Source organism: Heterodontus francisci, chromosome 18 (assembly GCF_036365525.1).
Source record: "Heterodontus francisci isolate sHetFra1 chromosome 18, sHetFra1.hap1, whole genome shotgun sequence".
Classification (NCBI taxonomy): Eukaryota; Metazoa; Chordata; class Chondrichthyes; order Heterodontiformes; family Heterodontidae; genus Heterodontus; species Heterodontus francisci.
In genome coordinates, this window is record NC_090388.1 from 18,956,018 (window position 1) to 18,983,286 (window position 27,269).

The following is a 27,269-nucleotide window of genomic DNA, read 5'->3' on the forward strand; positions in this document are numbered from 1 at the left end:
AGAAATGCAACAAGACCTGGACAATATCCAGGTTTGGGCTGAGAAGTGGCAAGTAACATTCGTGCCAGACAAGTGCCAACCAATGACCATCTCCAACAAGAGAGAATCTAACCATCTCCCCTTGACATTCAATGGCATTACGATTGCTGAATCCCCCAATATCAACATCCTGGGGGGTTACCATTGACCAGAAACTGAACTGGAGTAGCCATATAAATACCGTGGCTACAAGAGCAGATTAGAGGCTGGGAATCCTGTGGCGAGTAACTCACCTCCTGACTCCCCAAAGCCTGTCAATCATCTACAAGGCACAAGTCAGGAGTGTGATGGAATACTTCTCACCTGTCTGGAAAGGTGCAGCTCCAACAACACTCAAGAAGCTCGACACCATCCAGGACAAAGCAGCCTGCTTGATTGACACCCCATCCACAAATATTCACTCCCTCCACCACCGATGCACAGTGGCAGCAATGTGTACCATTTACAAGATGCACTGCAGCAATGCACCAATGCTCCTTAGACAGCACCTTCCAAACCCACGGCCTTTACCACCTAGAAGGACAAGGGCAGCAGATGTGTGGGAACACCACCACCTGCAAGTTCCCCTCCAAGTCACACACCATCCTGACTTGGAACTATATCACCATTCCTTCACTGTCGCTGGGTCAAAATCCTGGAACTCCCTTCCTAACAGCACTGTTGGTGCACCTGCCTCACATGGACTACAGTGGTTCGAGAAGGCAATTCACCACCACCTTCTAAGGGGCAATTAGGGATGGGCAATAAAAGCTGACCTAGCCAGCGATGCCCACATCCCACAAACGAATAAAAAAAAATTCCATTTGCTTCCAGCACAAAAGGAGGCCCTTTTGCCTGTCACACGTGTTTCGGCTATTTGTAAGAGCTGTCCAATTTAGTTCCACTCTACAGCCTCTTCCCCATAACTCTGTAAATTTGTCCTCTTCAAGTACATGTCCTTTTGAAAGTTCCTGTGGAATCTGATTTCCCCATCCTTTCAAGTAGTTCGAGGTCTTAACAACCCTCTGTGTGAAAAAAAATCTCCTCATTTCCCCTCTAGTTCCTTTGCCAGTTATTTTAAATCTAGCACCTCTGGTTACCAACTCACTTGCTAAAGGAAACAGTTTCTCCCTACTTGTTCTATTAAAACCCCTCCTAATTTTGAATACCTCTGTTAGGTCTCCCCTTATCGTCCTCTGCTGTAAGAAGAACAATCCCAGCTTATCCACTCGCTACATAAATGTTTCAATTGGAGTTTCCATTTGGGGGTGCAATCAAGAGAATAACCCTGGAATGCACTGGACACAGCATTGGTTTGAACGAGTTGAAGTTATGCCCAAGCTTCTGCACAAATTCAATGGCATAAGCCTGAATGTAAAATCTTACTTTTCTTCCATGAACTAGATGTTTTCTTCATTCTCATTTCTGTTACACTATCACATTTTAATCTATAGTTTCTAAGATTCATCCTGTTATAGTAGGTTTCCTCCTTGATATAGGCTGAATATCTGATACCTACTTCACCTAGTACTCAGGGGTCTGCACAGCCACTGGCTATACTCCTGCCCTGAAACTGTTCTCCACTTTATAACTTTGCTAGACTGAGAAGATGCTGACATAACCTTAGTCTGTAAATCATACCGTGCATTTACCCCTTTTAAGATTTGCTTGTTAACCAGACATTTGTAGTCATTCTTTTTGCTTTTCTCTCTGTACATAAATCTTTGAAAAAGCTAGAAAGTTTAAAATAAAAAGGGTTGCATTGCACTATGTAATGCTTCAAGGCCTAATAAAGCCATGGAAAGGAACACAGACCCACAATGTCCGCTCGCCTCCTGAGCGAGATTTAGTACAAAAAGTTTATTCCTTTGATTAAACTGGGCTGGAATAATCTAGCACGGTGCTGCAACCACCTACTGATTAACTGCCTGTACACTCGGTCCTGTCCTTCTCTCCCTGAGTACCAGCATCTGCTTATTGACTAATCACAGATGACTTTTCCATTCTCCACTGCTACAAAGTTTTCTTGGGCTAAAAAACAGCTTTCAGGATTTTTAAATCTAATTGGGTCTTCCCACTGTCCAACTGTAATAAAGAGCCACAGGTCACAGTTTGTATCAATAAACAGAAAACACTGGCACATAGGTTGCCATAACGTAATCAAACTATGAACATACAGAATGCATGTTAGACACTGTTCTGGTTAGTTTGCTCAGAGAATTCACCATCTATTCACAACAAACGAAGAAGGCAGATTGTTATCATCCAAGGATGCACTGGGAAGGTTTAGTAGAAATCGCAGCTACAAACTTGGTACATACCAGTTAATAGTTTGAATCAGCAGTTACAGCAAACAGCCCCAGAAACTCAGCTGCGTGACCTCCACGGAAATAAGTGGGGGTTGGGAAGGGGAAGAGACATAGGAACATAGGAGAAGAGTAGGCCATTCAGCCCATCGAGCCTGTCCAGCCATTCAATACGATCATGACTGATCGTCCACTTCAATGTCTTTTTCCCACACTATCCTCATATCCCTTTATGTCATTTGTATTTGGAAATCTGTCAATCTCTGCTTTAAACATACTCAATGACTGAGCTTCTACAGCCCTTTGGGGTAGAGACTTCCAAAGATTAACAACCCTCTGAGTAAAGTCAGGGGCGAGCCTGCCTCCACTGGGCCTGGGGAGCCGCACTGGGATTTTTCACTCCTCAGGCCCTTAATCAGCCTTGGGCGGGACTTCCACTTCTCTGAGGCAGGAAGTTCCGCCTAATGGAGATGCCAGCCAATCAGTGGGCTGGCAGCTCTCAGTCCTAGCAGCACCACCGGGAGCAGTGGCCATTGCTGGGACTGCACCCAGCCAATGACAGCAAGAGGGTTGACGGCCCCTGAAAGAAGGTAAGCTTTTGGGGCCTCGCCGGGGACAATCGGGTTGGGGGGGGTGTTGGTGTTGTGCAGTGGGGGCGGTTGGACCATGGGGTGAACCCTCCATGGGGCACAGGGTGCCCGATCAGGCAATACCCCACAGCCCGCAAGATGGCTGCCAGGTTTTACCTGGCAGCGTTCTGGAGGTCTTTGCAGCCCAGATGCCACTGATGAAATACCAGCAGCGGTGGGAGGAGGTCCTTAAGTGGCAGTTAATTGGTCACTTAAGGGCCTTGATTGGCCTGGGGTGGGCAGGCTGCCCCGTATAAAATTGCAGCAGGGTGGGAGGGGGTCGGGACTGACACTACCCGCCTCCCACTCAATCTTACGGCCCCCTCTCTCCAGCCCGCTCCTGTGGGGGGCAGTAAAATTCAGGCCCATGTTTCTATTTATAACATCAAGGCTCCCATATGCTTTTTTACCTGCCTTATCAACTTATCCTGCCACCTTCAAAGATTTGTGTGCATAAGCCTCCTCGGTCTCTGTTTGTGCACCTCTTTAAAATTGTACCCTTCAGGTGACATGCATTGTCCAGATTTATATGCAAAGGACTTTCCAGAAATCAGACATCTACCCTCTTTCCTTACAGACTGTGCACTATTAGGATACTGCTTGTTGTAGAAGCTTATGTTTCTCATCCTAATGGAGATACTTGAACAATGCGACATGTTTGGACATAAGCACAGTGATAGGTGATATGCGTCAAATTAACACTTACTGCTGGTCTTCAGTAATAGTTTTACACTGACGTTCAGTAAGTGGAAGGAAATATCATTGTAAATATGACTTGTTCATGTATAGATGGTGAAATGTAACTAGTTCCTGGAGGGCAAAGGTCAGCTCAGTTCCGAAGAAGGGTCACTGACCCGAAACGTTAACTCTGCTTCTCTTTCCACAGATGCTGCCAGACCTGCTGAGTGAATCCAGCATTTCTTGTTTTTGTTTCAGCTCAGATCTTATGCATTCTGTCCCTGCTCACCCCAGTCTTGTGCTTCTTTTCCCATCTGCACAGATCTTGCCCCCTGCCCATCCCTGTCATGCTGCACCGCTGTAGCTTTTGTTACTCGGCTGAGAACAGCCAACCCTTTCAGAGGTGAAACATTATATAACTTTATTCCTTCTCACTCATCTGGCACAGAGCCCAGTTTAGAGGTTACTGCCGTGCTTTCAGCAGGCAGAGTTCCGTCTGCGGTTTAGAAAGCCTCTTCTTTCTTTTCAGGGAGTTGTTTGGCAGGCTCAAGCTATATTCCAGTCTGTGCAAGAAAAAAGCAGTTACTGTAAGTGAATATGTCTGTATGAAAAAGTTTTACAAGCATGGATTTATAGATTAACAGCAACCTGAGTTAGGTAACTCGCAAAGAATGTTGGGACTGATAACTTGTCGCACCATATACAGAATACAGCTAGTTAAATAGCCAGAAATTCAGTCTTTACTGAAGAGGGCTAATAGGTGAACTTTATTTTGCTAGTGAAAGGAACAAGAGTCAGTTGAGAGAGGGCAAGATCTGAAGGAAAAAAAAGTGGACAAAATGATCGTGAGTTAAGGACATAAGAACAAGTATGAGCAGAGCTAGGCCATTTGGCCCCTCAAGCATGCTACTGTTCACTAAGATCATACCAGATCTTCCACTTCAATTCCACTTTCCCACCGTTTCCCCATATCCTTTGAATGCCTTAGTGCCCAGTCTTGAATATACTTCTCAACTGAGCATCTATGGCTCTCTTGAGTAGAGAATTCCAAAAATTCACAACCCTCTGCATGAAGAGGTTTCTCTTTATCTCAGTCCTAAGTGGCCGATTCCTTATCCTGAGTTCATTCCATGTCCAGCTCCTCACATTGATCTAAAATTCCTGTCAGGTTTTTGAAAGGATAAAATGTGCCAACAGTCAAGTTAACCGCTTAACCGATTCCACTTAAATCACTGCGGCGTTCTAACATCATTTCCTGCCTGAGCTGCCCAGACTACGCTTATTTCACAGTTCTCACTCATATACTTCTGTCAACTTTATTACAACCTCTTGGTTCAATCATGTCTGACTATGTGCTGTCTAGAAAAAAAAACCTTCTGCCTTTCACACCTGGCGTCTTGATCAGTCTGAAGTACCCTGAGCCAACTTTTCCCCTGCTCATAATGTCTATAAATTGACGATCAGAGCTGCTACATGCAACCTTGTTGAAAAGAATCAACAGCAACTAGCTGTGCCTCCAGCAGCCACTCCTTCTGGCCAGTTGCCAAAGCCCTTCCTTGTAACTTTTATGAATTTTCCCTTCCACCCCTCTTCCACCCCAGTGCTCTGCTTTTCATTATCGTGATATTTGCATTGATATATCACCTTAAGCATGTCCAAATATCTCAAAGATTTTCAGAAGATTAATTACTTTTTGGAGAGTGACAGCTGCTGTTATGTAAGCACTGACGATCTTTCCTAATCTGGTGATCTTAACAAAGAAACTTCCTCTAATATTCAATTCCTTTCAACCATTATGATCAACATCAAATTTTTAACTCCACCATAACATTTAATAGAATGGAACACAGAGGGAGGTTGCCTTTATCAAGATACCAGAACAGGAAATGTATCAAGGCCTTGCATAACAACAGTCAAATCCTCTGCAATCTAAACTCCAGTATAACTCTGGTCCTGCTGGTCCATTATCCACAAGATGTCGATCTTCACCTAATTTCCCCTCTTTCTTGCCACTTCAATCTTTCTTATTTCCGGTCCATCAATCCTTCATTTTGGAAATTTACTTGGGCTTACAGTGAGAAAGATGATCCTTCTTACTCTTAGTTGCCTTTATCGTACTACTTTCTAAAATTGTGTGAGTACCTTGGGGGTTTGTAGCTGACTGGAGAAGCCAGAAGCCATCTGCACACCCGCTCCCCACTCAAGAAGGAGTTGTTGGACATTATGGGTCAGGGCTGTGGCCATTGGCAATGCTGAAGGAGATTCAAACAGGGTTTCTTCGCACCTTACCCTTTTTTTCCCTTCTCAGTTATTTCTCATCCCACACACTGTGCATGACAAACTGTAGCTACTTTCACCAATCACTTATCTCTCTCTGCCCTCCCTTTACACTAAACACTAACGTTTCCTTGTCCATCTGAAAATATAGATTCCTCTCTGCCAGCGCAGGAAGAACAGCCTTCCTGAAGATGCAGGATCACTCGATCTGACCCTAGCAAGCACCAACTCAGAAACAGGTGCCATTTTCAGGATAGGCAAGAGGTGAGGGTCTGCATATGGCGAACCACTGGGCACAAATACGCAGGAACTAAGGCACAGGGATGGAATGCCATGGTTCCAGCTCACCAGATGGTGAGTTCACATACTAACTCTTCTTCAGAGGATTCAGCTGCTGACTTTGAGGTCCCAGACTGACAAAGAAAGCTGATGGACATAGACCAGGAAATGCTAGGTGCATTGGGCAGCCTGTCAACGAATCTGCACACAGTGACTGAGAGCAGAGAAGAGTGCAGCTCCAACATGTGTCAGGACATTGCACAGAACATGAAAACCATTCTGCTGAGGATGGAACACGTGGATCAGCTTTCAATTCTCCAGGTGCACTATGATACGATAGTCTACCCTCTCCGTATATTTGTCGGACCTGTGCAGTCAGTACTGACATTGCAAATCAAGTTGCCAGGCAAGTAAATTGTCAATATCTGCTTCCACAATAAAGATATCGACTTATATCAAATTGTGCACCTCAGTAATTAAGGTAATGTAATATTATCACCGTACATGCCTGAACTGTGGCCTTGCTGCTCATTCATTTTGTGGAAGCTGTTCCCTTCATTTCATTCATAAAAATTTGAACAAAGCTCTACCAGATATGTCTATGCCATTGAAATAAAAACAGGACAGCTTGAAGTTATAGTAAATATTCAGACACTTGTTATTCAAGGCACGAGTCTTGATAGGCCTATTGTAAGTTCAAATCAGCCTCTCTTCATTTAGGCAGGGTAGATATATTTGACACCGTGTATAGCTTTGTTTAATTCCTATCATTTTTCATATTCATGCATTATTTACATATGTGTATTTACAAAACAGAAGGATAATTGAGGAGGTGATATAGCTGCTGAGAGCCAGAAAGTATCAGTTTCCAAGGTTTCTTCAGCGGCAGAGTCACGTCCACCGAAAGCAGCAACAGAAACAGAATGTGGTTGTTGTCAGGGATTGAGGCAGCCATATTCCATGGCTGCCAGCTGATCTGTCTGTACAGTCTTGCAAAGTAGTTTTGTGCTCACCGGAGGCTGGGAACCTGCTCCAGCATCGCTGCTAATTTCACTCCTGAGCTGATCATGGAGAGGTGTGTGTGTGAAGGATCCCGGGAGATTAGTCTGCTGATTCTCCTCGCCTCTTCTGAGGGAAGTGCCCTGTCTCTGCCTCTTGTACCAGAAAGTGATAATTGATTGAGTTTGGGGATCACTAGCAGGTAGAACTTTGATGGCCCTGTGCTTGTTTTTTCAGGGGTGACCAGGCACCTAAGCATCCCAATATGGCGAACAAGGCAGGTGGCGCACTCATTCCACATCGCCCGCCATTTTGGTAAGAGCAGCGAAAGAGGCATCTAGAGCCCATGGGTGGCACAGTGGCGCAGTGGTTAGCACTGCAGCCTCACACCTCCAGCGACCCGGGTTCAATTCTGGGTACTGCCTGTGTGGAGTTTGCAAGTTCTCCCTGTGTCTGTGTGGGTTTTCGCTGGGTGCTCCGGTTTCCTCCCACAGCCAAAGACTTGCAGGTTGATAGGTAAATTGGCCATCATAAATTGCCCCTAGTATTGGTAGGGGAATATAGGGACAGGTGGGGATGTGGTAGTGTAGGATTAGTATAAATGGGTGGGTGGTTGATGGTCAGCACAGACTCGGTGGGCTGAAGGGCCTGTTTCAGTGCTGTATCTCTAAATATAATTAAAAAATATAAAAAACAGAAGTTAGGCAAATCGGGAGAGTTAACATCGCTTGAGGTCTCTTTTATAAAATTGCACTGCATTCAGGGTAGTGTGATCTACAAGAGGTCTAACCTGTGGTTCTTAAAGGGATGGCTGAAGGTCATGATCAAAATGGTAAGTTTTTAGAAGAATTCTCCCTCTCAAATTCTCCCTTCGCCACCCTCCCTCTTCTGATTATTTTCCTCCCTTTCCCGGTCCTCGCTACCCTCCCAATCACTTCTCCCCAACCCACCACTCCCAGGACCTCCATCAGGGTCACTGCCAGCAAAGCAGCACCCCAAAATCAAAATTCTCTTCACCAGCGAGCGGTCTGAGGAGGCCCAGTAGGCTGGCATTCTCAAGTAACTGAGGCATGAGGTCCAACAGCAGGTGGTCCTCAGGCCTACCTGATCCAGTACAGGGAATGATCCTTGAACCATTCCTTTTCGCACCAGAAGGCCCGAGTGAACTAAGATATAGGAGCCATGTTCTACTACTATTCCTTTGTCACCACACATTGGCACACCAATATAATACATTTTGGAAAGAACACTGTAAATGAATTGTGAAACCCTGTTGCTATTAAGAGTATTTGATATAAATACCACCTGTGGTATGGGTGGTAAAAGTAATAGCATCACAGACCGACAGAGCATTCTGTAGGCTGTAGAATTGATATAATTTATGTTGCTTGATTGAGTTTTATTTGGCTATCTGGACAATGAAAACGTTATTGTCCTCACTTCATGGATAGATTGGACAAACTGGGGCCATTCTGCTTAGAAAAGTAGGTTGAGATGAGATCATAAAAAGGTGTTCAAAATCATGAGGGATCTGGACAGAGTAGAAAGGGAGAAACTGCTCCTATTGACGGCAGGACCAAGAACCAGAGGACACTGATTTAAGGTGATTGGCAAAAGAACCAAAGGCAAAATGCGTTAAAAAGTTTTTTCTCAACGAGTGGTTAGGATCTGAAATGCACTGCCAGAGAGTGTGGCAGAGGCAAATTCAATCATGGCTTTCAAAAGGGAATTGGATAATTATCAGAAGAGGAAAAAACAAGGGGGCTAAGGGGAAAAGGCAGAGAAATAGGATTAACTGAGTCGGTCTTGCAGAGATCCAGCATGAACACGGTGGGCCGAATGGCCTTCTTCTGTGCTGTATTCATTCTATGATTCATTTCGATTCAAGAGCCCTCAAAGGAAAAATTGCATTTATATCTTGGAATTAAAACAGAGCAATTTCATTTCAGAAGAGCTACTTCAGAGACACGAGTCTAGAAATTGGATTGCGCCTGAATTGCGCCCGATCCCAGTGCAGCATATGCCACATGTGCCCAATGAGGTTCGCAGCAGGACAGCTACTAATCAGTCCAGAGGTCACAGATTTAAGACAATTGGCAAAAGACCCAGGGAGAGATGAGGAGAGTTTTGTTGTTATGATCTGGAGTGCACTGCTTGAAAGGGTGGTGGAAGAGATTCAATAGCAACTTTCAAAAGGGAATTGGATAAATACATGAAAAGGGACAATTTGGTGGGCTATAGGGAAAGAACTGGGGAGTTGGACTACATGTGCAGCTCTTTCAAAGAGCCGACACTGGACTGAACGACCCCTGTCTGTGCTGTGTAATTCTATGATATTGAACAATATAGACTCGAAGACCACTAGTTTGATTTTACTTTTGTTGGCTGATCTTAGCTGTAGTAACTGAGAAACTACAATTGGCCTCAGTAGGGTAAGGAGAGAGAAAAACAATCAGGGTTCTTACTACTGATCATTATGCACTAATCCTTGTTGGGAATCAGACAAAAATGGATTTTGATTTAGCTGCATTGCCCTCTACAGTCAACAGCTAGCTGATTCTCACTGCTTGGGCTCACTTGTGAAAAATGGTCATATGAGGTATTTAAAGGCACCCTCCATATAGTTCTCAGCTATGACAACTAGAAGGTCCCAAGTTTGATTTTGTGCTGATTTAGGTTATAAAAGCCAGGCTAAAGTTGAAACTTTACCATGGGCCTCAGTTCATTGAGCCAAGGAGAGACAAACAGCAAGGTTCCTGATGGTTGTCAAATGGCACCTGTTGGAAAATGCACATGTGCAAGTCAGATGAGGACAGAGTCAGGCCAGTTGCGATCTCCTCTATGGTCATAAGAAGTCAGCACTCACTGTCCAGCTTACACATGCACAGTACCTAGCTGGTGTCATATTGGAGTGCTGTTGGAGCGATAAAACCGGGTACCAACATGGGTCAGAATCTTCAGGATTGCAAGGGAGGACATCAAGAAGGAAACTGCAGACTGCTCTTGCACTGTAAACACACGGGACTTGCGTTAGTTAGTTAATTAGTTAGTATTCTTGTATGATAAAGGAAACAATACCCTGGCTTTTCCTTCTCTCATCAGAGGAAGGTCTGGTCAGGACTTCCACCCAGCACTCCAACCCAGTCATGACCCTGACCCAGCCCAAGATATCCAACACCAAGTGAGAACTCAGTGCTGCCAAAGAGGGAAATACATCGTTGTGCTCCAGTGCAGCCCCTGAAGGTGAGGGAACCATGACTAAAGAGGCAGAAGTGCTTCAAAGAAGTCATCAGATCTTTTTACTGAAAGCCTTGGACTTAGGTTAGTATTTGGGCCCATTATGGAAGGTCAGAGCCTCCCATCTTCTGGGCCCTCACCATTCAATGCATGAACTAGGGGACTTGCCATCACTATCTAAGGGACTACTGCCACCCCTTTCTAGTCCATGAGGTAGGAAATATCAGTGATGGTTTGAAGAGCAACAGCAAATAGAAAGGAAGCAGGCCTTGCCTGTTTCCATTATTTACATGTAGTGGCCAATGAAGAGGTTGCCAGTGGACATTCCCAATTGCAACTGTTGGGTGCGAGTAGGAAACGCGAGGCCAGGGTAATCAGTAGTCTTCTCTGCACAATTTTCCTGTGTTTTTACTCCTTTCCTTTTCCTATGTGGGTGGAATTGCTGAAAAAAAATGTATGATAAGCCATTGCTAGGTTGATGAAAGAGAACAGCCTGAACAGTTGAGCATGATGGGAAAGCCAAACAATGATTTGTTTTGGCCAATCACTTTTTCATCAAGACAGTTCCCTCTATTAAGGCTGTTCATCAAAGTACCGTTCCAAACATGCAGCAAAAAGAGGCAAAGCACTTCATGAAGTTGAATGTTTTTAATGACAGGACAGTTTGTTGGGCTTTAGGATATTGCAATTGTGTGTGTAGAATAAAGAATCTATGTAATCAGGAATGCTGATGACCAACTTTTCCTGGAAGAGCCCCGTGCTCAACATTTCTGGAAGCAACTGGTGGAAAAATATGTCAGAGGGGAAATGTAGGGTTGCCAACCCTCCACAATTGTCCTGGAGTCTCCAGGAATTAAAGATTAATCCCCTGGATACTGCTGGGAGCAAACCTAGAACAAAAATCAAAGAGACATTAAGAAATTTTGTTTTTAAAAAAAAATTCTTTGTTTATTAGTTATAAACGTTTTGGAGGTGGGAGGAAAAAGGCTGTTTGACTGGAATACATCCAATCAGAATTGGCAACACGAGTGGAAAGGCAGGAATGGGATGGTGAGGGGAGGGGTTCGGAACGCAAACTAAAACCTCAAAATTCCCCTAGAAAATACCTACCATAATCTAGAACCTTGAAAAATGAAAGGGTCTGGGTGAGGTATAATCACTCAGCAGGATGCATAGCGTTGCAGCTCGTGTGGGCTTTCATTTAATGTCTGTGGATAAGAACAAACAGATCGATTTTTCTTCCTGTAAATTAAAATCTGATTTTTCATGGCATACTCTGAATCTTATCTGTAATGATTCTACAACCCTCTGTAGTTTTCCAAGAATATTGGTGAAACGGCAAAACATTGGGTCTGAGGTCTCCCAATTGAGAGGGTTTTCTGAAATTCAGGCAAACAAATGAAATCTGATGAAAAAAAAAATCTGTTGTTTGTTCTTAAATGCTTCGATATTCTTAAATTGAAAAATGCCACCAAAGCTGAGTCTTCACCGTGACTGGTAGAATATGTGGTAGCACTTTAGTACCACCTACAGGCCACCAACAAATTACGTTATTTGCAGTTACAAAATTAAAATGCTGCATCCAATTTTCCTTCCCATCATAAGAGTCAAGGTGCAATTTGTGAAGGATCTTCAAAACCTGAGAACGAATATGTGTTGTAATTTTCAATAAGTTCTCAACAGCAATGTGAATGTTATTTACACAAGTCTAATTTCAGGCTCGCAGTTCTGAACATCTGAAATCAAATCTTCAAAAAATAAAAGTGTTTTCAATAAAATTGATTCATTATGACTCCTGCCTTTTGAAAATAAGTATTTTTGCTTTAGCTTATTCCAAGAAATGTCACTGATTCTGTGTTAGGGCTGTTAACCCTTAGACTTTACAGCTCTCAAAATCTATGTTTTTATAGCATTACATCTGCAAAGAACGTCAATATTTACAGATTTCCTTACGCCAAATTTTATAAACCTGAGAAATTCTGCAAAGTCAGAAAATTTTAAAATTACAAATGAATCTTCTTAGAATAAACGGGGTGGGTGGAGGGAGAATTGCAGTGAAGCAGGAACTGCCCTGAGGCTAGCTTGGCTTAGTAGGTGGCAATCTCGTCTCTGAGTTGTGGGTTCAAGCCCAGTCCAGAATCTTGTTTAATCCAGGCTGACCCTTCTGCATAATACTGAGGGAGTGTTATACTGTCAGTGATTCTTCTTTCAAGTGAGGTGTTAAACCGAGGCCCTGTCTCAGCTGGGCGTAAAAGATCCCATTGCACTATTGGAAGAAGAGCAGGGGAGGTATTCCTGGTGCTTTGGCCAATATTTATCCTTCAATCAACATCAATGAAAACACTCTATCTGGTCATTATCTGAATGCTGCTTGTGGGCACTTGCAGGTTGACCAGGACAGTCAGCTACCTGAGCATAGCAAAAGAGCAATGAATGAGGAAACAGAGACTCACCAGGTAGGCAGTAATTCAGGAGCACCGCTTGCTTCATAAAGATCTAAAGAACAGTCAGTGACAGTGTAAGTTCCCACTATGGTCAACTTTTAGGCTTTTGGTCACTTTGAGACACCCACAGGGCTTTCCGAGGAGTGAGGCACTGTGGCTTCCTTTTGGGCAGCTAATGCATTTGCTTTGTCAACAGTAAAGGGAAATATAAGAAAGTCATAGAGTCAGCACAGCACAGATCCCTATATTCTACCCCTATAGTACAAAGAGATGTGATTCCTCAGTAAGACCTACAGCATTTCCAGTGTCCATTTTAAAGCAGGCCCATCGCATTCTGTATCCCTGTACAATAGCGACCAGGGGAACAACACATAGATATTAAAAGTTCTTTCTTATAGCTTGGGGCTATCTTTCTCTTTGTTTTTCTGTGATTATTTACTCTGAGCTTATCTCTCTCTCTCTTTCTTCTTTGCACTGTTGTCCACTTTGGTTTCTTATCATGGATGCTCCCGGATGTGAACAAATGTATTTTTCTTCAAAGAAAAGAACGAGCGCATTAGTTTTAACCTGGTAGAAAACTGATGGAATTGGGTAAAACATCAGTTTTACACCCTGACCAATATGACTCTCCATTAACTTTAATGAGTCAAATGGGGCAGTTTCCCAATGGGCAGGTAACTTTAAAATTGTCCCTAAGATATCAGGATATGTAGAACAAATAGACAATGCACCAGAATCCAGGGTTCATTACAGGAAGGAGATCACTTGTGATATGGCCAGAATATGCTCTGCTGTCAATAGTGCTTGTGATTGATATGTCAATGCTACTTAATGGATTCTATTTTGTAATTCACTCCTTCCACTGTTTATTTGGTGAGATGGCATATCAGTGTAACACACTTAATAATCGCGGAATGTCCTGGAGTATTAAATACTAAGAGGCATCTCTTCTTCCTCCATTGTGTTTCATTGAACACTCTGTACTCCTGATGGACATCTGAAGATATTAGTCAAAATACAAACCTGTGATGTTTATTGGTACCTTTAGCTGTCAAATTTTATTTGCTGACTGTTGCAAGATTTTGATCGTGGTGTTTATGTTCTACTGATCTCCAATTAAATGCGGCTGCCTGCTTATTCATATGTACTCAATTATATCTGCAGTCTTCATATCTATGGTAGAAAATGATAAGGATTAGCAGAGGTCATTTTGACTTTGTGCGGTGCTGTAAAACTGGCAACATTGGCAGCAAATTGGCAGCCAGTCTTACATTCCATTCCAATTCATTTCTACTCAAGCCCAGGGACGTTAAACAGGCTGACGATTTGCTATCACCCATTTTAAACCATCGAGCAGAGGCAAAATCTGCCCCATCTGGTGGAAAAAGCAAGTTTCTCAGCTATTTAAAGTTGCACAGAATCTCACAGGTAGCATTGCCATCAAAAGCTAAAATAATGGCATTTTTCTTTAGCGTGCCAGAAAATGGCAGTAGATCAGCTTTCAGCTGTATTAACGTCACCAAACTATGCAATCGGCAGCTACTGTGCTACATCGTCCTGATGCCAGCTGAACAAAGATGGGAGCAATGTGAAAGTGTCATTAGCACTTTGGAATCAATCTGAAGTCTTTTGCCATTCACACTTGGAGAAAACAAAAAGAGCACATTTAAATTGGAGATTTTTATGGTGTTGGCTCTGATGATAACTGAAGCAACTTTGATTTGATGACAAATTCTCAGCAAGCATTCTGAGGCTGTGTCTTACATGAATGCACATGTTACAAGCTTCTACACACAAAGTAGCTGATGTAGTTTATCCTTCAGCTCAAGACTGATGCTCATTAGATCTATCATTTACTTGTAATTGGTAGGCTTCATACTGAGTTAAAATTAAAATGCATCAAAACTGATGTCAGTTTGTTAATGACTGTCTGCCATTCATTTGCTTGTTAAATCATTCATTTGGCTATTGGGCTAAGTCTAAAGAGGAGCAGTTTGCTATTTCATTCACCAATAAAATCCTCCGTCACACTGCTCTGAGCCATACATCTTAGAACTATGGAAAAATCTGACTCATGCCTTTGAAATACTTTTTCACCTCCAGGGAAGAAGAAGCTAAGACATACAGGCCGTGAATAAAAGGTTATTTGGCTAATCTAGCTTGTCATGTCGTTTGGATGCATGTGCAGACACTGCACAGAACATTTTTACGTCTACTTTTTAACTTGCTGTTGATCTCCTGTTCCACTTGTTGAATGAGGGAATCTGCCCATTCATTTTAACCAAACCTGGATTCATTGTGCTGATGGCAGTATGGTCATAAGTTCAAGAGGACAAGCCTCCCCGAAGAAACATTTAGCAAACTGTGTTTTTGCTCAGGAGTGGACAATGAAATGGCACATGGGCCTGTGATGCTTCTCTTATTGTTACAGGCTCTTTTACATTTTGCACTTCTGAATCTGAGAGCCCAGGAAAGCGATGCTCATTCTCCAGCTGCCCTGCTCAAACCCACTGGCTTATCCCAACACCAATGCCAATGACTGTAGAAACATGAAAATGTGCTACAATGGCTTTAGTTGCCTAAGATCTAGAATTCCCTTCCTAATCTCTCTGCCTCTCTACTTCTCTTACCTCCTATAAGATAGTCCTTAAACTTACCTCTTTGACCAAGCTTTTGCTTGCCTGTCCTAATATCTCCTTATATGGCTCAGTGCCAAATTTTGTTTGATAACGTTCCTACATTTTACTAAATTAAAGGCACTATATAATGCAGCTTGTTGTAAATCCAGATTAGGGAACTGGTTCTCAAAATATAAATCGGGGAACTGGCCCACAGGCATTGTTCTTCATTGATCTAAATTACAGCAGCTTCAAGTGTAAAACTGTCCAACGTAATGTAAAGGTTTATAATAACAGAGGGCTCATTTCCTGTCTTGAACAAAGAACGTTTGCCAAGCACATTTTCATAAAGAGAGTGCACCTTTAAGCAGCTGACTAGAGGTGGACCGGTGGGTGTGCGGGTCAGTTGGATTGGGTTGAATCCCCCACTATCAACATCCTAGGGGCTACTATAGACCAGAAACTGCACTGGAGTAGCCATATAAATACCGTGGCTACAACAGCAGGTCAAAGGCTAGGAATCCTGCGGCGAGTAACTCACCTCCTGACTCCCCAAAGCCTGTCCACCATCTACAAGGCACAAGTCAGGAGTGTGATGGAATACTCTCCACTTGCCTGGATGGGTGCAGCTCCAACAACACTCAAGAAGCTCGACACCATCCAGGACAAAGCAGCCCACTTGATTGGCACCCCATCTACAAACAGTCACTCCCTCCAGCACCGACGCACAGCGGCAGCAGTGTGTACTATTTTACCACATGCACTGCAGCAATGCACCAAGGCTCCTTAGACAGCACCTTCCAAACCTGTGACCTCTACCAATTAGAAGGACAAGGGCAGCAAATGCATGGGAACACCACCACCTGCAAGTTCCCCTCCAAGTCACACACCATCCTGACTGGGAACTATATCGCTGTTCCTTCACTGTCGCTGGGTCAAAATCCTGGAACTCCCTTCTTAACAGCACTGTGGGTGTACCTACCCCACATGGACTGCAGCGGTTCAAGAATGCAGCTGACCGCCACCTTCTCAAGGACAATTAAGGATGGGCAATAACTGCTGGCCTGGCCAGTGACGCCCACATCCCATGAATGAATAAAAAAAAAAGTTGGATTGGGTGCCTAATCGTGGTTTTAGGGGGCAGGCTTGATGGACCTGTTGATCTTTTCCTGCCGTCAGTGTTGTCTGATTGTATGTTTGTTCTTCAGATGAGATGTTAAACCAAGGTCCTGTCTGCCCTCTCAGATAGACGTAACAGCTCGCAAGACACTATTTTAAAGAACTATTTAAGAGTTCCTGACCAATACGTATCCTTCAACCAAAATTAATTAGATAAACAGATTATCTGATTGTTTATGTCATTGCTGCTCATGAGACCTTGTGGCAAAGGCCTGCTACCCGACCCGAACTCGATGGGACCCGACGACATGTGTCGGGTTCGGGTCGCTCTTCCGGGTCTGGCTTTCGGGTCCGGGTCCGGTTCGGACGCACAAAGTCAGTATTGCATTTTGCTCTGCTGGTAAGTGTTAAAATTTGAAAGGCCTACCTGAGCTGGGAGTCCGTGACGTCAAGGAGGGAAACTCTGAGTCTGCGCAGTGAGCATCTCTATGACGCCATCACGCTCATGCTGAAGCTTCCTGCAGATTCAGAGTCACAAGGTAGGTAAAGGGAACATTCCAGTGATCAGGTCGGGCTCGGGTTGGGCCGGGCTCAGGTCGGATTGGGCGCAGGAAAAAATGGAGCGACTCAGGCCAGGTCAGGCTTGGGTCTGATGTGGTTCTGTTGGGTTTGGGTCGGTTTGTTTTCCCTGACCTGAGCAGGCCTTTACCTTGTGGTGCATAAATTGGCTGCTATGTTTCCCATAAAGGTGCAGTTGTTTCAATTTTCTTTCAATGGAGGTGAAATTGGTAAAAGTATGGGGGGGGCGGTGGGGGGCAGGGAGTGTAAAATTCCAGAGGCGGGGCGGGTTGGCAACTCCCTTTCATCTGCTATCGTTTCTGGGGTTTCCATAGCTATATGAAAGTTCCGATGGATGAGCAGGAGAGCCCCTGCAGAAATTCAGCTCACAATTTTAAATATCCGAAGAAGTCACCCAGTCTGCGATTGGTCTCCCCAATGTAGAGGAGACCACACTGTGAGTTCCGAAGAAGGGTCGCTGACCCGAAACGTTAACTCTGCTTCTCTTTCCACAGATGCTGCCAGACCTGCTGAGTAATTCCAGCATTTCTTGTTTTTGTTTTAAATATCCTATAATAGCAGTTGAATATTTGGTTGCAAGATCAGTAATTGTATGCAGCCTTGATTCAATGTCAGTACTCTGGGCTTGAACTCAGAATGACAAGTGAATAATCTAAACTTCAGTGCAGGATGAAGAGGGTACAGCATTGTCAGAGGCGCCATCTTTCAAATAAAGTGTTAAACTATGGCCCCCATTGGCTCTAAGGTGGACATAAAGATCCCAAGGCATTATTTGATGAAAAGTGGGAAGTTGTCCCAATGTTCAGGCCAACAGTGATCCTCAGCCAATATTGCCAAAAACAGATGTAGCGGTCATTCATTTCATTACTGTTCATGGGACCTTTCTATGTACAAATTGGTTCCCACATTCTTCTACATTACAGTGGTGACTACACTTCGAAGGCAAATGATTGGATATGAAATGTTATGGTCATTCTTTGGCTGTCTTCTTCTTCTTTGGCCTCCTTGTCTCGGGAGACAATGGGTAAGCGCCTGGAGGTGGTCAATGGTTTATGGAGCAGCGCCTGGAGTGGCTATAAAGGCCAATTCGAGAGTGACAGACTCTTCCACAGGTGCTACAGATAAAATTGGTTGTCGGAGCTGTTACACAGTTGGCTCTCCCCAACATTACATTAATGTTCTTCTACATTACAGTGGTGACTACACTTCAAAGGCAAATGATTGGATGTGAAATGTTATGGTCATTCTTTGCCTGTAAAAGGCACCATATAAATACAAATAGTTTCTATTGAACCTAATATGTCTTTTCCTCAATATTTTCTTTTCTGGTCCTCTGAAGGTCCTGGCGCTTGCTCGAATATTGTTCAGGCAGTCTTCTGTCCCAGATGGCGATTCTTTCCATATGTGCTTGGACAGTGAGTGCTGATTAGTTACTTGGTCATGAGATGGAATTTAGTATAGATTTTTAGTTTAGAGATACAGCACTGAAACAAGCCCTTCGGCCCACCGAGTCTGTGCCGACCATCAACCACCCATTTATACTAATCCTACACTAATTCCATATTCCTACCACATTCCCACCTGTCCCTATATTTCCCTACCACCTACCTATACTAGTGGCAATTTATAATGGTCAATTTACCGATCAACCTGCAAGTCTTTGGCTTGTGGGAGGAAACCGGAGCATCCAGAGGAAACCCACGCAGACACAGGGAGAACTTGCAAACTCCACACAGGCAGTACCCAGAATTGAACCCGGGTCGCTGGAGGTGTGAGGCTGCGGTGCTAACCACTGGACCACTGTGCCGCCCCTGCGATCAGGGTTGCCTTTGTTTCCACCTTCACACAATGTCCACACAGATATATTTTCCAGCAGATTCCAATTGATATGGAGCAGGAATTAATCTTTTTACCCTTTGCCAGCCAAGGATGCTAAGGTCATCCGAGCATCTCACAGCTAAAAGAAATGGTGAATCCTATGTTAGCGGTTATTTTTTTTAAATATCAAGTAATTACAATAAACTTCAACATCCTTTTGTTCTCTCCACGCTGGATGATGATTTGAAAATTCTTGACTAAGCAACCTATCAAGAGTACTGATTTGGATGGATTACTGAGTCCAACAGCATGAGGAAGGTGAAAGCATACTTTATATTGGCTCATCCCTACATCTGAGCAGATGATAATTCAAACAGTCAGCCTCAGTAATTGAAATAAAAACAAGAAATGCTGGAACCACTCAGCAGGTCTGGCAGCATCTGCGAAAAGAGAAGCAGAGTTAACGTTTTGGGTCAGTGACCCTTCTTCGGAACTGACAAATATCCAAAGATGACAAAGTTCCGAAGAAGGGTCACTGACCCGAAACGTTAACTCTGCTTCTCTTTCCACAGATGCTGCCAGACCTGCTGAGTGGTTCCAGCATTTCTTGTTTTTATTTCAGATTTCCAGCATCCGCAGTATTTTGCTTTTAGCCTCAATAATTGCTTCAATATCTATTTTAAACAATGAACAAAAATGGATAAAGGGAAAGTTTCTGGATGTTAATTTGTAAATGTTTGACTTACAAAAAAGGATTTCTGATGCCAGGACTCAATGGAGTTGTAATTCCTTCTGTTTCATATTTCAGTAAAAATTGACTTGAGTACAAAATGTGAAGTTTCATTGTCCAGAAGCTAACATTTTCACCAAAATTACCAATAAGAGAAATTTAACCTTGTAATTTGTTTTTGAGGCTGTGAAAAGTCTTTGTTCATAAATGTTTCTCATGCAATCTAAAATTTACAAATCTCTAATTCAACTGAGCTCTATACTTTTAACACAGTTGGGCAAGTTTCCACAGGACGTCCAGTGTTGTGACTTCAATTGTTTACATGCATTTACAGGCTTTTTGCCAAACTCTCATCAAAGGTAGAGTGGCACAGGGCGAGATGCTCTTAGGAAATTCAGGCTCTGTCGCTTATATTTTTAGTCAAGGAATGCTACACTCCAATAGAGGATGCCTGCTCCAAATTACTTCTGTTAAAATTATTCTATTTGAAATTTTATCCTGTCAGCTTCTTGGTATCCAGCTGAGCTGATGGTATTTGACACTGGTCAGCCTGTAAAGTAGTATTGGCCTTGTATGTGGGATATTATCCAAGATGTATTCTGCTCAGCTGCCATGGTGGAGTAGCAGAATTGTTATTCTGCTAGAACTGTTTCCCACCCCATGAATTTCTGCCTACTTTTGATAATGGTGATTTATGTTGAGGTATGGTAGCTGCTTAGAGGATGTTTCCCCTGGCTGGAGAGTCTAAAACTAGGGGGCATTATTTCAGGATAAGGGGTCAGCCATTTAGGAGTGAGATGAGGGGAAATTTCTTCACTCAGAGGACTATGAGTTTTTGGAATTCTCTATCCCAGAGGGCTGTGAATGTTCAGTCGTGGAGTATATTTAAGATTGAAATCAATAGATTTTTGGACACAAAGGGAATCAGAGGATAAAGGGATGGGATGGGAACGTGGAGTTGAGGTAGAGGAAACACCATGATCTTATTCAATGGCAGAGCAGACTTGAGGGGCTGCATGGCCTACTCCTGTTCCTATTTCTTATGTTTTTATGTGAGTCCTAAAGGCAGTATCTCTGCACAGCAAACAACTGCACCCAGAAGATTGGCTTTACTAATTCTGATACTCTGAGGCCAAATGTAGCACACCTGCTGCACATACCGGGGTCAAACACCAAATCTTTTAGCCTGTACAGCCCAGTAAAGCCATCAGTGAGCTCAGAAATGCATAGAACAGAATCATTACACTGAAACTATTCAACCATATGTGGTTAGATATGGGTAGAAACAGGTTATCAGTGTGTCAAGCATTTGGAGTTGTACAAGCATATTACATACGAACATACGAATTAGGAGCAAGAGTAGGCCATTCGGCCCCTTGAGCCTGCTCTGCCATTCAATAAGATCATGGCTGATCTGATTGTAACCTCAGCTCCATATTCCCACCTCCTCCAATAATCTTTCACCCCTTGCATATCAGGAAACTATCTACCTCCACCTTAAAAATATTCAAAGACTCTGCTTCCACCACCTTTTGAGGAACAGACTTCCAACGACTCACAACCCTCGAAGAGAAAAAAAAATTCTCCTCATCTCTGTCTTAACTGGGTGACCCCTTATTTTTAAACAGCGACCCTTAGTTCTAGATTCTCCCACAAGAGGAAACATCAATTCCACATCCACCCTGTCAAGACCACTCAGAATCTTATATGTTGCAATCAAATCGCCACTTACTCTTCTAAACTCCAGCGGATACAAGCCAGTTTGTTCAACCTTTCCTCATAAGACAACCCGTCCATTCCAGGTATTAGTCCAGTAAACCTTCTCTGAACTGCTTCCAACACATTTACATCCTTCCTTAAATAAGGAGACCAATACTGTACACAGTACTCCAGATGTGGTCTCACCAATGCCCTGAATAGCTGAAGCATAACCTCCTGACTTTAGTATTCAATTCCCCTCGCAATAAATGATAACATTCTATTAGCTTCTATTGTTTGCTTTTAACAGTGTGGCTTTTTGAATTTGGTGATATTTCCAATTTTTTAAATTAATGAGTTCAATTCCAATACATTTTCTGAAATGTCTCAGTAATAGACTCACCTTAGATCATTATTATTTAGTCTCCTTCTGATATCCCTTCCACCATTTTACTTGATTATATGTCACCATCTATAAGATTGAACTCAAAAAGAAAAACCAACAGCAGCTACCTTTCAGACATACTGGGCTGGATTTTACTAGTGAGCCACAACTTGTGACGGTGTGCTTTGAGGTCGGTGGTCCGCCCGCCTGCAGCGGCCGCCACTGAGCCCCCATGATATTTCGCGTGGGGGCCCGATGATGTAGAGGGGGCGGCTGCTCTGTACCTGGCAATGACGTCCACTGCCACACGCAGGTGCAGCGCCATTTTTAAAGGGCTTCAAGCCCTTCACTGGCATTTGCATTTTTAAAAGGAACAAAAGTTCAAAATTAAAGTTACACATGTAATGACATTTTCACTCCCCACACTTACACTCACATGGAAGAATCGATTTATTAAATGTCCACTACCCCTCAAAAAAAACACTTTGATGCAGATTACGACCTTCCCCCCCGCCCCGACCTTTATTAACTTTAAACCTTAACCCCTTCCCACCATTCCCCCCCCCCCCACCACCAATCAAAAGACTGTTCCCCGCTCCGCCCCTCCTCCCCCCCCCCCCCCCCACCCCTCCGCCCTGAGAATTACACTCCTCCTCCCCCCTCCCCACCAGTGTCTCGCCTCGGTTCCTGAAAAGGGGACTTCTGGCCAACGGCTGGAATATTGGTGTGGGATGGCCGCCCGGTCTAGGTAGGTTTATTTACATTTATTTGAATGCATTTTGCAATGCAAATGAAGGCCCCGCTGGGGGGCTACACCGAGGTCTCGCTGCCACTGGTAAAATGCGGCGCGGCCTTCTCGGATAGTGGGGGTCGATGCGGGCCTCTCCTGGCAGAATGTTCTAGGTCCCCCCGCCACAACCCCCCGCGTTGGATTGCTGGTAAAATCCAGCCCGTTGTAATTCAGAGAAATGCTTTAAATTTAGCAACCCCACAAAAAAATACTATTTTTTCTAAATTTATGAAATAAGAAATTGGAAGGTTTTAACCATGAAATTGGCATGTTCTGTTGCAAATAAGTATTTTCCACTGCTCTTCTCAGTGTCTGCTTCAATAGGATGGAGGGGGTTGGCTCGCAATCTCCTCGGAAAGTGCTAATATTTTGTTAAGTCAAAGGTCTACCTTTGAATGCTGCTCCCCGTTCAGTGGTAATTTGCAGCTTGTGTTTGTACATCCTTTTTAAAATTCACTGGGAAAAAAAAATTGCTGTGCTGTGAAGCATTGTAATTGGCTTCTAATTTTTATTTCCTGGGGACTGTGCAAAGCATGTAATGAATGCAAAAGAGAACAAAGATTTAATGTAAATGAATGCTGTATCGCCCCCTCCCTCCTCCCTTACCCACACCACCCACCTTTCCCTTCCTGCCACCTCAGCCAGAGTAAGTGAAATTATTATGACAGGGTCAAGTCTCTGCCTGAAAAACTACCTTAAATTAATTACCTTCTTGACATTTTAAAGGATTTTTTAAAATTGCAAATTTAACCCAGACAAAGCAGTCTTTTTATCTTGTCAGTATGCAAACTACTTCTCACTGCGGTTGGTGAATAATTCATCAGAGGGAATCCCCAAAAGGCATTGAAAATATTGGCTTATTTGATCCAAAACTGTAAAGACCCTCTTTCTTCTAAGTGTGCCTGTTGCATCTCTTTTGGGTTTTTTCCTCATCATTTTTTGTCTCTGCATTTGCCTAGAAATGATCCCTATTGAATATTCTTGAGCTGCATTTTCATGCGTGAAGCTTTTGTATGATCAACTTACTTGGAGACATTTATGTAGCATGGCCAAGCTTAAGGGCTAATTAAAGAGTGCGCTGCAATGTACATCTTAGTTCTTTCATTATACTATTCACTTTCCTCTCATTTTCCTACTTAGTTTCTTTCGGTATTATTTGTTATTCATGTGGAGCCAAGGCAAACACAATGAGGTGAATTTCGTGTTTTGGATGCTGGTCCTGCCGTCGGGTGCAAGGCACATCAGGGGATGCAGCGGCCGGCTGTACACGATTCAGCAGCGGACGGTCAATTAAGACTAATAATCTGTGAACTCCGACCAATTGCACGGTTGGAGTCGGGCCTGGAGGTAGGGAGCACAGCACCAAGTGACCCCTTGGCATGGTCTGCCAGCCCTGCATTCAACGCTGCATTGGGAAGGCCTGGAAGAGGAGGAGGGGACATCGGATGATTAGAGATGGCTGACAGGAGACTGCATGCGTCCCCACACTTTCCAGATGCTTCCCTCCAGGTGCTACTACAGGCTGTCAGAGAGAGGAGGGACATCTTGTTCCCAAGGGATAGGAGGAGGAGACTGGCGAGCCAAACCAAGCAGGCCTGGATTCAGATCACTGAGGAGGTCAGGAGCCGTGGCATAACACTGTGCACATGGATAGAGTGCTGCAAGCAGCTCAATGACCTCATCTGGGCTGCAAAAGTGAGTATCATTTAATCCCTTCATCATCTTAAAACTTGCATCTGGTGAAGTAGAAAGTTGCGTTGGGAAGAGAGCCTGGAAATCAGGCCCCCTGTCATATTTGAATCTCACTAAATCCCTGGGAAGGAAACACATGCAGGAGGCATCTGTGTGCCCCCATCAGTGCCAACTGGACTGCCAGCAGCCTATGTGTTGGAATTGATGTCACTAGGGGTCCAACATCTCCCTGCCCTCTGTCTACAAGAGAAGATAGCGCATAATCATAGGGAGCGGGTGAAGACCGGAAGTGGGCTGCCATTGGTGCATGCCCTTACACCGATGGAAGAGGAGGCCATGGAACTTGCTGGACCACAGGATGGAAGGAGTGTTGCAGATGGAGAGACAGGGGCACTCTCCCAAGATTGTAAGTAGGGTCTGCATGAAGCATAACACGGTATCTGCAATGATGGAGCCATGCTGCTCATCAGGCATCCGTTACACACAGGGGTCTGCATTGTAAGGGTGTCTGCAATGGAGCGATGGCAGGCCATTGACCCTTACATGTCTTTGTTCTGTCATTCAGGTCAAACTGTGCCAAATCAGACACCTGTGGTAAATGCTGTGGATCCTGCCACCTCTGAGGGGGAGGAAGGAGCCTCTGAGGGTCCATTGCCACCTCATAAACCACCACCCTCCACCAGCGCAGATGCATGCACCTCGGTGGATTTGCACATGAGATTAGATTTGGCGACAGAATCTGGGGAGCACAGCACACATGCACCGAAGCAACTGACGGAGGCAGTGACACCCCAGGCCTCTGACAGTCACAGGACTGTGGAAGACCAGGCCCATGCTGAGCCCCAGGCTCATGATGTGCCTCTGGTTTCGGCAGCAACAAGGGAAATGCTGGAGTTGCAGCAAGAGGTGCAGCAACATCTGGCAGAGATGCCAGAGGCTTCGCGTGTCCAAGTCGATGGAGGAATCCATTCAAGCCTTGACCTCGATATTGTCTCTGACTGGTCCACCAGTGGCCTCCTCCTTTGAGAGGTTGGTGGATCTGATGGAGAGCCACATCCATCAGAGCACTCAGTCTTTGCTGACTATTTGTGAGACCTCCTTACCCACGTCCTGACCTGCACAAAGCAACAGGGGAAAAGTGAGAGGGGGGCAGGGGACCTCAAGTCATCACCAGGTCATCTGTTATCTCAGGTCAGCAGGGAGGCAGGTGTCTGCCTTGATAGGGAGGAGGAGTGTATGCCTCCCGCAGCTGAAGGTTCCTCTCAGGGTTCCTCTGTCCCTCTGCCAGTGTCGCCAGTTCATCCAACATCCCAGCTGAAAGAGGGCGGAACTGCTTCTTTGCAGGAGGCCCAAAGCATGCCAGGGCTCTCCAGGTCCAAGGCATCCCAAGGACGGCTGCCAAGGTCATCTGTAGCCACAGGGCACCAAGGACAGCAGACAGCTTCCACCTCAGCTGACAGCGCAAGCACAGCACCGCTTCGGAGTTCACGTAAGTGAATTAAGAAGTGCACTTAGAATCATTGGGTTTTCACAGTGAGCCTTTGTCTCTCATTACACTGTCCACCTCCATTATGACTGTGAATAAGTCTTTACTGCTCGGCATGGATTCCCTCCCTTTTCCCTCCTTCAAGAGCTTGACCCTTCATTGCATCCCAGCCGAGCCGATCGCTGATGCTGCGAGGGCTCAAAACCAGAGCCTCACCAGATCAGCTATGCACAAACGTTCAATAAGACAATGTATCATTAAGGAGGGAATAGTGAATGATGGCTGCATAAAGGAAACTCTTTATTGCATAAAGTACAGGGCCATAAAGCATCAAATAAAACGCGAATCTATAAGGGCATCGCACGCCTCCCTTGCGCGTCGCTCATGTCCAATGTCATGTTGCCCCTGGAGTTTGTCATCTGGTCTAGCTTGCCCATCTTTGTGCTCCACATCTTCATCGTTTGAGGGGGCAGTCCACTCCTCACTTTCCTCGTTGTTCATCGGCTCCTCCCTCTGCAGGACAAGGTTATGCAGCACTCGGTAAATCACGACAATATGGGAGACCCTCACCTGGGTATACTGAAGGGCTCCCTCAGACCAATCTTGGCACCTGAATCTCATCTCCAGCAGACCAATGGCCTGTGCAATGGTAGCTCGCGTTGTCCCCTGGCAGGTGTTGTACTGGCGGACCTTCCGGAGCCTTGATGGCCATATCCGTGCAGTCAATGACCCCCTGCACCTGGGGGAATCCAGCGATGACCCCAAAACCAATGGCCTTCTCTGCTTGTGAGTTGGGATCCGTGCGGAAGCACACATAATCTCCGGTCCTCCTGAACAGGGCATTGGTGAACTCCTTGATGCACCAAGGTGCCGCAGACTGCAAGATTCCACAAATGTCCCCTGTGGATCCCTGGAATGATCTGGTGCCTTAGAGGTTCAGCGCAACGGTGACTTTCACGGCCACTGGCTTTAATTGCCACCCAATCCCCTGGAGCACAGTTCATTATGCATTCACTGCACTCAGATTGGTGATGGCCTCCCTGGGGAGTCATAGTCTTCATTGGCACTGCCTTTTGGACTTTGCAGGTACTTTAGCCTCGACCTGCTCACTCTTTCTGGAGGGTACCTCCTTCTGCGCCAGCAATGTCCTTCGCTCTGTCTTCTTCGCCCTTCAACTGCATCTGGAGGACACTGAGGTCCCTCCTTTGGGTTCAAAGTCTGTTGTGGTGCCACTGAAGGTTCATGTCCCTCCCTCCTGCTCAGGTGCACTGCGTCTTCAATGGGGTCCCCTAAAGCCTGGGTGAACGAGGCCCATGATAAATAGCCTCTCCCTTAAAGGCAGTCATCCCCTGCGAGTGTCCCCTTCTTGATGTTCACACTTGTGACCCTTTCCCAGGTGTCACTTGCCCATTGCCCTCTTGAATTGGCCCCCCTGCAGTGTGGACAACCTTCCCCTCATTTCTGACATGTTAAGCTCAACCCTCCCT